Below are 13,365 nucleotides of genomic sequence, written 5' to 3' on the forward strand. Positions count from 1 at the left end.
AAGAGTCTTCTCCAACACCACAGTTCAAAAGCATCAATTCTTCGTCACTCAGCCTTCTTCACAGTCCAACTCTCACATCCATACATGACCACAGGAAAAACCATAGCCTTGACTAGACGAACCTTTGTTGGCAAAGTAATGTCTCTGCTTTTGAATATGCTATCTAGGTTGGTCATAACTTTCCTTCCAAGGAGTAAGTGTCTTTTAATTTCATGGCTGCAGTCACCATCTGCAGTGATTTTGGAGCCCAGAAAAATAAAGTCTGACACTGTTTCCACTGTTTCCCCATCTATTTCCCATGAAGTGGTGGGACCGGATGCCATGATCTTCGTTTTCTGAATATTGAGCTTTAAGCCAACTTTTTCACTCTCCACTTTCACTTTCATCAAGAAGCTTTTTAGTTCCTCTTCACTTTCTGCTATAAGGGTAGTGTCATCTGCATATCTGAGGTTATTGATATTTCTCCTGGCAATCTTGATTCCAGCTTGTGTTTCTTCCAGCCCAGCGTTTCTCATGATGTACTCCACATAGAAGTTAAATAAACAGGGTGACAATATACAGCCTTGACGTACTCCTTTTCCTATTTGGAAGCAGTCTGTTGTTCCATGTCCAGTTCTAACTGTTGCTTCCTGACCTGCATACAAATTTCTCAAGAGGCAGATCAGGTGGTCTGGTATTCCCATCTCTTTCAGAATTTTCCACAGTTTATTGTGATCCACACAGTCAAAGGCTTTGGCATAGTCAAGAAATGCTAAAGGAAGTCCATCAGGCTAAAGGGAAATGACAGCAGACGGTAACTCAAATCCATAAGAATGAATGAAAAACATGGGAATTGCTAAATATGTGCATCCATAAGGAAGATTATATGTATTTATATATTTTCTGCTTTATTCACTTAATTTCTTTAAAAGGCATATGACTTTAAAGAAAGCATTTTAACATTTTACTGTGGGGTTTACAACATATAAATATGTAATACATAGCAACAATAGCTCAAAAGGGAGAACAATGTTACTAGACTCATGATGTGTGTGTGTGCTAAGTTGCTTCAGTCGTGTCTGACTCTGCAACCCTGTGGACTGCAGTAGTACATAAATGTTTTCTTGAGGTAGATGATGCATACTATTGTTTAGTCGTTAAGTCATGTCTGACTTTTGCGACACCTTGAACTGTAGCCCACCAGGCTTCTCTGTCCATGGGATTTCCCAGGCAAGAATACTGGTGTGGGTTGCCATTTCCTTCTCCAGGGGATCTTCCCAGCCCAGGGATCAAACCCAAGTCTCCTGCCTTTTTTACCACTGAGCCAGCAGGGATGCCCCAATATATCTTCAGAAGATCTACTAAAAATAAGGCAAAGAATAGAGCTATCAAATTAACAAGGATTAAAATGGAATACAAAAGGATAGGAGATTTCCCTTTTCTCCATACCTCTCTAGCATTCATTGTTTGTAGATTATTTGATGGTGGCCTTTTGGACCGGTGTGAGGTAATACCTCATTGTATTTTTTGTTTTTAGTCAAAAAAACAAGTATTTATTTTTATTTCTGGTCGTGCCGCATCTTCATTGGTGTGCACAGGCTTTCTCTAGCTGTGTTGTGCAGGCTTCTTGTTATGCTGGCTTCTCTTGTTGTGCAGCACAGGCTCTAGGGTACATGGGCCCTGTAATTGTGGCACTCTGGTTTTGTTGCTCCACGGCATGTGGAATCTTCCTGGACCAGGGATTGAACCCATGTCCCCTGCATTGGAAGGCAGATTATCATCCATTGTATCAGCAGGGAAATCTTATCATTGTCATTTGGATTTGCATTTCTCTAATAATTAGTGATGTTGACCACCTTTTAATGTGCCTCTGTATATCTTCTTTGGAGAAATGTTGATTTAGGTCTTAAATGGGAAGGAAATCCTAAAAAGAGGGGATATATGTAGATATATAGCTGATTCACTTCGCTGGACTGCAGAATAACACAACATTGTAAAGCAACTATACCCCATGAATTTTTTTAAAAAGGAATACAAAAAATAATGTATAAGCATGAAAAGCAGTACAGGAGGAATAGAGGAGCAACAACAATGACAAAAAGGTGAGATGAATAGAAAATTCATCTACCTACCTCATCCAACCATATTAATGATTACATTGAATATGAATGGACTAAACACTCCAAACAAAAGTCAGATATTGTCAGATAGGATTTTAAAAAGCAAGATTCAATATATGTTTCCTACCAAAGATGATTTTAAATTCAATGACACAACTGCAATCAGGACATTTTTCACTTTGGATATTATAATTTTCATCTTCAGAAGTTCCATTTGGCTTTTTTCTTTCATATCTCAAATTCTCTTTCATGGCTACGTGGCATTTCTTCTACCATCTGAATATATGGAGCATATTTATAGTAGCTGATTTTTAATGTCCTTATCTGTTAGTTCAATCATTGATATGCTTTTTGTGTCTGTTTCTATTGATTTTTTTTTTTTTTGTCTAGGTTCTGATTCACTATTTCCTGCTTCTTTGCATGCCTTGTAGTGTTTTTTTGTTTTTGTTTTTTTAATCAGATACCAGACATTGTGAATTATCTTGTTGGTTGCTAGATTTCATTGTGTTCCTTTAAATACCATTATATTTTTTTCTGACACAGAGTTGTTGGATCACACTTGGATCTTTTCAAACTTTGTTTTACCCTTTTTCTTTGGGGTTCATAGCAGCCTTTAGCATGGTTTTAGGCCCATTGCTGAGATGTTTGACTTTTAAGTTTCCTACCTGATGCCTCATATATTATGAGATCTTTCCATTCTGACTTGTGGGAACAAGAACTTTGCTCAGTCCTATGCTATGACTATTCTTTTCTGAGAGATCTTTCCCTGACCTTGGGTAAGTCCATCTCACTCAAGCATAGATAAGTACTCAGTCATAAACATTTGTTTGACCCTTCTACAGATTTCTGGAGCTCTCTTTCTTTCTAGCTCCCTCATCTGCAGTACTCTGCCCAGCAAATTTTGGCTGCTTTATTCTCCCCTAACTCCAGTCTCTGCTTCTGACTCAGCAAGAAACAGTGGACTCTGTTTGGGTTCCCCCTTTCTATGCTACCACCTGGCAACTCTTTCCAGAGGGTAAGCTGGTGCCTTTACAAATCTCAACTTATTTGTTTTCCTTCACTCAGGCATTACAGCCCTGCTTTGCTGTTGTCCAGTTTCTGAAGGCTATTGTTTCATATAATTCTCTAGTTTCCTATTTATTTAAGGCAAAGGGTAGATTTACTCTTCATTCCAACATCTTAGCTAGAAACAAAAGTTCAATTTCCTTGCTTTTTAAAAATACTTTTACAATATAATATGTATATACAATTAATTTTTTGAGTATTCTAAGATTATTTAACTACATGGTAAGTAATACTGTAAGTTGTTTTTTAATTATCTGTTTTCTCCACTTAAAGTAGGGTTTATAATATTTATCTTTATTGGTTTTAGTAGTTACAATCCACTCATTTTCACCACTGTATAATATTTCATGATGGGACTGCACCAATATTTACTTCTCTTCTCTTCTGTCAGTGTTTGGATTGTTTTAGTTTTGTGTTATCATGAACAAAGGTTAGTGCTAATAGAAGTATTCGTATGTGTCTGCTAGTAGACAGATGCAAGAATTTCTCTAGCATATATACCCTGGAGTGGAAGTACTGGATTTGAGTGTAGACAATACCCACTTTATAGGATCATGCCCTCCTTTGTATTTTTCAAACTACTAGGCTGATTTCAGTTTCTCAGTTCCTCTTTACCAACCCAGAGCCTTTGCACAAGTCACTTTCCATACCCAAAATACATTTGCCACTTGCTGTTTACAAAGCATGCTCTTTCCGTGTTTTAGCTGTCTAAGTGTCACTTTTGCAGAGAAGCATGCTCTGACAACTGACTCCGAGCACGTTTCCCCTCTTTATTCTCTGCTGTAGCACCTAGTTCATTTATTGCCTTTCTTTCACCAGGCTGTAATGTTCATGAGGGCGGGACCAGTGTCTACCTTGTTGAACATTGTTTATCTAGTGCCTAGCTCAAGTGGATATTTTAAAAAATATTTTCTGGAGGAATGAATACGTTTGTTGTTCAGGTGCTCAGTTGTGTCTGACTCTTTGTAACCCCATGGACTGCAGCACGCCAGGCTTACCTGTCCTTCACTATCTCCCAGAGCTTGCTCAAACTCATGTCCATTGAGTCGGGATGCCATCCAACCATCTCATCCTCTGTCATCTCCTTCTCCTCCCATCTTCAATTTTTCCCTGCATCAGGGTCTTTTCTAATGAGTAGGCTCTTCGTATCAGGTAAATGAATAAGCAGAAGCAAAAAAAAAGATACTATAATCTTTTTTTACAAATAAGGACGTTGAGGCTCAGGAAGGGTTATGTAACATAGCAACATGAGACAGTGACTGAAGAACCAGGTTTCCACTACAGTACTTGTTTTTGAAGGCTTTGGATAACAGCATTAAACTAACAGAATCTTCCAATTGTTATGAAGGCGATCTCTCTTAGTTCCTGGGACCCCCTTCACTATCTAGTGCTCTAGGGCTATGGGGAATTTTTGGAGCTAACTAGCATGTTTTCATAGGCTGTTGGGCATCTCTTACTCTGCACATTGAAGACGGGTACCTTATTAATTGTTGCCATATCATAAAAGAGTTTCTATGGAGGGTAAGGAGTGGGATAACCAGGATCTATTTCACTAAACTTGGACTATTCCAGTGACTTAGGATCACCTTTATCTGTGCTTTAATCATAAACCGGAATGTGTTATGATGGATTTCTTGTGTTCAGGAACATGCCCTTTGATCTCAGTGTCCTAGATGTCTAACAGAGTAACTGCCTTACAGTAGATACTCAGTACATATTAGGTGAGTGAGAAGTGGCAGAAGCTAGGTTGTGAGAAGGGGATATCATTTTACCTTAAGGGCAAAATAATGCCACTGAGACTTATGCATATGCTTTTCATATTATATAGGCATACCTCAGTATCTCTGCTCAATTCCAGACCAGTGTGTGAGTGCTAAGTCGCTTCATGTCTGACTCTTTGTGACCCTATGCATTGGAGCCCACCAGGCACCTGTGTCCATGGGATTCTCCAGGCAAGAATATTGGAGTGGGTTGCCTTGCCCTCCTCCAGGGGATCTTCCCAACCCAGGGATCAAACCCATTTCTCTGATGTCTCCTGCATTGGCAGGCGGGTTCTTTACCACTAGCTCCACCTGGGAAACCCTCAGACCACTGTAACAAAAAGAACATCATAAAAAAGTGAATAACATACATTTTTTAGTTTCCCAGTGCATATAAAAGTTATGTTTACACTATACTGTAATCTATGTGTGCAGTAACATTATATCTAAAAAATGTACATGCCTAGTTTAGAAACTTTAATCGCTAAAAAATGCTAATTGACATCTGAGCCTTCAGTGAGTTGTAGTAATAACATCAAAGATAATTGATCACAGATCACCATAACAAACATAAAAATAATGAAGAAGTTTGAAATATTTTCAGAATTACTGAAGTGTGACATAGAGACAAAAAGTAGTAAGCAAATATTGTTGGAAAATGGAGCCTATAGACTTGCTCAAGGCAGGGTTGTTTCACACACCTTCAATTTGTTCAAAAAACAAAAAACAAAAAAGAAAAGAAACTCAGTATCTGTAAAGTGCAATAAAGTGAAGCACAATAAAATGAGGTGTGCCATATACATATATATATGTACATATGTATGAAAGTAAAGTAATATAATAGCTTGTTCTGAAGATTTACTGTTATGGGAAATAAGCATTATAAATCAGAGCAAAATTAAAGATACTTGACAAAACCAGCGTATTCTGGCCAGGAAGACTCTTGAAGCTGTGGAAATGTTGGTAGAATTATCCCTTATGGCAGAATTAACTACACCCACACACACACAAAGTATACTAGAAAAAAAATCTAACAAATACAACTCTGGTAGAGACATGAAAGCAAAACTAAAATCTAAAGATAGCAACATAAACCAGTTGTTACTGTCGAAGGGTACTTGGCATCGTGACTAACAGTAGGGGCAGGAACATCAAATCTGGGTTCAAACCCAGCTCCGCCATTTAGTACTGTAAGAACTCAGCAAATTACTGCTCTGAGCTTCTAGCTTCTCCTCTGCAAAGTGAGGACAATAACATCTACTTTGTAAGGTTATCGTAAGGTTAAATAATGTAATAGGAGTGTTTAAAACAATCCTGGATACATATTAAATGCTCAGTAAATAAGAGTGCTATCACCATTGTTCTCATAATCATCATTATATCATATTGGTAATTTGAGTAACACACTTTAATGGGAAGCTCATGGAACTGGAGATGTACTTTATTTGGACAGCACAGAAAGTATTTTTCTATATACTTGCTATGCCTTCTTTTTCTCTACTCAAACAATAGACTATTGTAAAGTACCTGGACAACTGGATTAATCTGCTATGATAACAGTTAATGCCAAATGTATTAGAAATAAAAAACTATATTAAGGCCCATTCCATGAGGAGAATACTACATCTTCATGATCATGGAGTACAGAGGGTCTTGCTCAACAATTAAAACAAGAAAGACTCTGAGAAAGTTCAGAGAGTGGGAGAAATACTTCTCCTGCACAGTAAGAGGCAAAGAAGCTGGGTAAACGTGTGGTTGAATCCTAGCTCTATCTCATTATTTATAATGCTTGAAGTTAGATAGTTTTGTGAGCAGTAGTTTCTTCATTGATAAACTGAGAGTATACCTGCCTATCAAAATTCTGTGAGCATTAGATAGTGTAATCACTGCTGAATTGCTTGGTGGAGCACCTGGCACAAAGTAGACACCGATTAAAAAAAGAGTGATCTCTTTTTTCTTTCCCAAATCTCTTGAGTGTTCTAAAGTCTCAGTGGAAGGAAGCTAAAAAAATTCCTTTCTGAGAATAAGGGGCAGCTGTTAGAAGTGGGAGAGTGTTGTCCAAGGCCCTGGAGATTTTCCTGTTTTTATAAAATCTCGAAATAAGGAAGCAACAAATAACAGAATAGCAAAAAGGAATTGCTGTGTGCCCTCTCTTTGATTTTTTTTTGCTTTAACTTCCGTCTCTGTCTTCCTAACGTACCTCCTTCTTAAGCTTTTATTGTAGTCTAGATCCTTCTAGAACAAAATGTCCAGGTAACATGATCACACAAGCTAAATACTGAGTTTTGGAAGCAATGACAAACATATCATATAGGCATAAATCTTTAGTGGCTATGCATTTCTTTTAAGATTTTCTTTTATGTGGACAATTTTTTTAGTCTTTATTGAATTTGTTACAATATTGCTTCTTTTATTATGCTTTGGTGTTTTGACCTCAGGGCATGTGAGATCTTAACTCCCCAAGCAGGGATTGAACTGGCATGCCCATATTGAAAGGCAAAGTCTTAACCAGTGGACCACCAGGGAAGCTCCATGGTTATGCATTTTTGTAAAGATTAATAAATTCTGTGAAGCTTCATTTCTTCTTTCAACTCATAATTACTGAGAATTCATTATGTATTAGAAACTGTCCCAGATCCCAGTAACACAGACATAACACTATCTTTTCAAGTTGTTTGCAGCCCAGATCCTTTCCTCTTATCCTCAACCCCTGAAATGTGACTGCAAAGAATATTTACACAAAGACAAAACTCTCCCATACTGATCTCTGACCATTGTCAGCCTTTATAATGATAGGAAGTCAAAGAAAGGAAATGCCAGAAAGCTGCAAAGACAAAACAGACACACAAGAAAGTGTGACATGGTTAGTCAACATGGTACAAATTTTCAACTTAATCTGGGTATCTTCACTGATTTTTAAAATCATTTCTAGGCCATTATCTGAAAAATCTACTTTTTGTCTTTCCACTTAAATTAATTAAATCAGAAATGTCACTTCTGTTTTCTTTTTGATCTGTAGTAAGGACAATTCAGCTTGAGTCTCTTGAGATTTGAGATACATGCATTTTTTTATGAGGTATGCTCTAATCTCACAAGTGGACTTTGTTAGACTTTCTTGCACTCAGATTCCCTTTGCTCTATCTTTCCTGTTGTTGTTCAGTTGCTATGTCGTGTTTGACTCTCATGACCCCATGGACTGTAACCCACCAGGCTTCTCTGTCCATGGGATTTCCCAGGCAAGAATACTGGAGTGGGTTGCCATTTCCTTCTCCAGGGAATCTCTGCAACCTAGGGATTGAACCCACACCTCCTGTTTGGCAGGTGGATTCTTTACTGCTGGGACACCAGGGAAGCCCAACCTATGTTTCATAGTTATTTTAAATTAATTTTCCTTGCTACATTGTTTGCATTATTCTATGCTACCTTAAATCCCTTTGGATCAAGGGAATCCCTTTTGGAATCAAGGAAAGATAAATAGAAATATATGCCTTTGGCTTTTATACTATACTTGTTGAAAATAGTCTTCCTTTGTGTATTTTTTCAGAAATGCAACTCACAAGATTTTTTTAACCTGTCAACAGTTAAAAGATAATGGTTACAATGGCAAATGCTAACTTTACAGAATTTTAATTTATTTTATTAATAAGACTAGTTAGTTTATTAATAAACAATAGGTCTGGGAATTTATTTTTTATAATAGCCCAAATTTCAGAGCCCTTTTCACCTTGGTACAAATAAATAACTATTAGAAAAAATTATAAAAACATATATCAATGGATTTATGTTTTAAAGCATTCTAATCTGTTTCTTCCAGTTGTTTCTGTGCTATTTGATGGTTAAAGGTTCAAAAAGCCCCCTGGAAGTCTTTCTTTTGGGATACATCCAACTCATAGCATGAAATATTATAGCTGCATAAATTATTAATACCACTTTAAACCTCTATTGGAAACTGCAGCATGAACCAGACTGTTTTACTATGTAAGCCACACCATGGGAGCATGTTAAGCACCTTTAGATGCTGTTCTAATTCTTTCAGCACTTAGCACAGTGCCTCCAAGCACAATTGGCTCAATTATACGTGTTTTATTTGCTGAGTTCCAGTCATTTGAGTTCATTTGATCCACTAAATCATTAATAGGGGAAGAGGGGCTCGTAGCCAGTTAGTTCAATTCAACGAGCATTTATGGAACACCTATTGTGTAATCTGATCATGTCACTCCCATACTTAAAATCTTGCAATTATTCCCTGTGGTTTTCAGGATAAAGTTCGACCTCTTCATACAGCATATGAAGCCCTACCTAATCTATCAGCAATGGCAGATATGTGACATACAGGCTCCACTCCGTTCTTCTGCTCCCATTACAAATGGAGCTATTGATTGCATCAATTTTCCCCACAGAGACTGGACATGGTTTCAGAATGCTTCTTAATACAATATTCCAGGTGGCCACTACCAATAGATCAGAGTTGAAATCTATTTGCTAGTCCCGACAAGCTACCCTTCTAGTCTCCCAAAACGTCACCAAACACCATTTGCTTCAGCCACATTGCAAGAAATCTAGTTCCCTAAACACGGAGAACTTCCACACTTGTCTGCCTTTGCCTCTGCTATTCCCCCTTCCTAGAATAATCTTCTCCTTCTCCATGTTTGCTAGCTCACGCATTCTGAACAATTCAGACCAAGCTTCACATGAAGATCTGTATGCCTTTCTTCTGTGCTCTCAAAGAAACCTGTACCAAGTATTTTATCAGGGGGACCATGATTGTTAACTGCTTGTCTCCCTGACTAAAATTAAGTTCTTTAAGAGGAGAGGTCATGTTTTATTTCACTTTGTAAATATTTCAGGCAGCCAGCACAGGGATTCAAAAAATGTTCAAAAAACAAACATTCTAGCCACTGTACTAGGTGCCAGGAACACAAAAGAGAATAGGGTGTAAGACTAGGAAACAGTTATTGAGTATTCCTATATACCGGGTCGTATTCCAAGCACTTTACATGCATCATCTTATTCAAACCTCACAGCAACAACCTTTCAAGGGAGGTGCTACGAGTATCCTCCTTTTGTGAAATGAGGAAACTAAGACACTGAGAAGCCAACTGGTTTCTCCAAGGTGATTCTCAGCCAGAGAGTCTGGTTCCAGAGTTTCTAACTATTATGTTCCGCTGCCTGGGCCCTGCACGGGCCCTGAACTCCTTAAGGAGTTCAAAGACTAGCAGAGGAAGACAGGCAGGTAAATGACTCATCACCATAGAGCATGGAAAGATTATAGTAGTCGTTCATGCAGCATAAAGGGGTAGCACAAAGGAGGGAGGGGTTAATGTGGTTGGGGCAGATGGACAGGTGTTAGGGAAGGTTTCACTAAAGAAGTGGTATTCAAATCAGCTTTGACAGACTAAGAGGAGCACAGGAGATAGAGATGATGGGAAGGATATGTTAGGCAGAGAGGAGTATGTGCAATACACAGAGGAGGGAAGCAATGTGATGTTTGGGCACCAGGACCAATTATATAATTTGCTGAGCCCAGAGAAAAATGGAAATGTGCAGCCCCTTATTCACAAATTACTAAGAATTTCAAAACAGGGTATAGCAGAAGAGCATGAAATCAAACAGCCCCTGTAAGTGCGGGGCACAGGTTGCATTGTCCATGAAGCCAGACTGCTGGGCACCATAAATGCTTCAGCCTTGCTGGAACAAGAAGTACCTGGGGCAGAAGTACTTTATGAGCCAGGAAATGACACTGCTGAGGTCAGCAGAGGTCAGATCATATGCCTGGCTGAACAGCCTGGACTTTACCCCATAGTTAACAAGAGGCCAAAGAAGGCATTTCAGCAGGGATGCAACCTGATCAGATTAGTTTACAAAAAGATACTTCTGTCCTCCTATTGGGAGTGGATGGAAGACCAGCAGGAGCATTAGCAGTTATGCAGGTCAGAGAGGCTCAGGTCTTGAACTTGGCCTTTTCAGTGGAGACGTCTGAGAAAGACAGGTCTGAGAGATGAGTAGGAGGCACAGCTGGCAGGAGCTAATGCTAAGGGTGCACAAGGAGCCCATGAGGAAAGAAGACTGGACCAAAGGCTCAACCAAGGGTGTGGGGTTCAAGAGAACACATCACCCTTGTGCTTGGGCCTACCAGACCTATTGAAAGCAGTTCTTGATACAATTATTTACCATCATTTACATCAGGGACACCCCCAATCCTTGTACAAACTGTAAGAAATAAAGTCCTTGTGCAGATTTTCATTTCTGCAGCTCCCACAAGCAAAGAGGCACATGAAGAGTCTATTTATTTGCTTCTTGATCTCTTTCCAAAGAACCATGGCTTTTTGGGTCACTCAAGTTTTTCCCATGAAATAGAAAAAGAAATGATCCTAAAAACCCTTCTGATGTGATTTCTCAACTGCCAAACTGTTCCCAAAAGCTTCCTGAGTTCCCTTTGGTTTTCTGGCACTATTTGAATGTGATCTCCAAAATAATATGAATAAAATAATGCCTTAGTATTTAGAAATAGATGTTCAATGTAAATACAGCAATATCAGTTTCATTTATGTGAAGACAGTGAACATCCAGATCCTGGGAAGATAATGATGGTTCACAGAACTAATGTATTCACACCACTTCTCCTTAATCTTGGATGCTATTTTTCTTTATTCAGTTTTTCAGCCCATTTGTAGACATTTTCCCAATTATGCTAACTTCCTTTCACTTCTTTACTAATAAAACTTAGGGAACCAGAATATCAACAGACACAAACTTAAATAGTCAAAGCATGGGCTTGCTCACAAGTCCTAATCATCATTGTTAAACAACTTTTAAAAACGGGAACATTGCAGATTATACTTGGATTTATTCTCTAGTTCCAGGACTGTCACTTAAACATGTTCTTTAATGATCTAAATGCTCCTAAGGAGGATAGCAATCATCTGCTGCTGCTGCTAAGTCACTTCAGTCATGTCCGACTCTGTGCGACCCCCATAGACGGCAGCCCACCAGGCTCCCCTGTCCCTGGGATTCTCCAGCCAAGAACACTGGAGTGGGTTTCCATTGCCTTCTCCAGTAGCAATCATCTAACAATATGCAGACCATCAGGCAGCCTGGTGTAGCTGAAAGCTCATGGGCTTTCAGGGAATAAGGGTTGGTACAGATATGATCTTGGTCAGGTTATTTAATTTCCCTGACCCTGGGTGTTGCCCTGGGTGTAAATTGGAGTTTATTTCTGCATTGAAGGTTAATAGAAGACTGAATAAGCTCATGAAAGTATAAATCAATTGTCCCAAAGCATACCTTCAATAAAGTGAGGTTCCTGAGTAGCCTATATGTGTGTTTGGTAAGGCAGCTTAAGTGATATTTAATATCTCTTTATTCTCTACCAAACTTTATTTATTAAAATTAATTTATTTTTGGATGTGCTGCATGACGTGTGGGATCTCAAGTTCCCCAACCAGGGATTGAACCCAGTTCACTCCTAACCTCTAATCTACCAGGGAATCCCCTCTCTACCTAATGTTAATTGCTTGGTTATGAGGATTCCTGAGTAGGTTTCTTCCCTTTGGGTGTAACCAAGTGGGAAGATCCTTCAGATCCCAGTTTAAGAACTCGAGTAGGTCACTTGAGGCTAGAATCCACTGTGCCAGGGTGGAACCTGAGACAACCCACCAGCAGCACTTGGAAATTCAGAATCTTTATCCTCCAAACATCTGAGAGTTCTTCTCTTCCTTTTCCTTCCTAGGAGCTGCTTTTTAGGCTTCACATTCAGTGCTTCATTAATTTCCCCAGAGGCCTCCCCCAGCCTCCCTGACCTCTCCATTCCATCAGATCCCAGGCCATAAGTTCTTCTAGAGACCTGTAGTTGTTTCTTTGTAGAACTTAGCACAATTATAATTGAGCAATTAATTCTGCAATTAGTTGTTTCATGTGCATTTCCTTCACTAGCACGTGGATTCCACTGGAACTCTTTCTTGTTCATCACCTGTGGGCCTCATCCCCATGCACCCTCTTGTACATTGTTGTTGTTCGGTCGTTTGGTTGTGTCCAACTCTTTGCAACCCCATGGACTGCAGCACCTCAGGCTTCCCTGTCCTTCACCATCTCCCTGACTTTGTTCAAACTCATGTCCTTTGAGTCGATGATGCCATCCAACAGTCCCATCCTCTGTCATCCCCTTCTCCTCCTGCCCTTAATCTTTCCCAGCATCAGGGTCTTTTCCAATGAGTTGGCACTTTGCATTGGGTGGCCAAAGTATTGGAGCTTCAGCTTTAGCACTGGTCTTTCTGATGAATATTCAGGGTTGATTTCCTTTAGGATTGACTGGTTTGATCTCCTTGCTGCCCAAGGGACTCTCCAGATTCTTCTCCAGTACATAGTAGGTGCTTAATAACCATGTGTGACTAAATGAATGAGGAGGTGCTGGGTCCTTGTTAACTGATAAACACAAATAGGAT

Source organism: Bison bison, unplaced genomic scaffold, assembly GCF_000754665.1.
Source record: "Bison bison bison isolate TAMUID 2011002044 unplaced genomic scaffold, Bison_UMD1.0 scf7180017864290, whole genome shotgun sequence".
Classification (NCBI taxonomy): domain Eukaryota; kingdom Metazoa; phylum Chordata; class Mammalia; order Artiodactyla; family Bovidae; genus Bison; species Bison bison.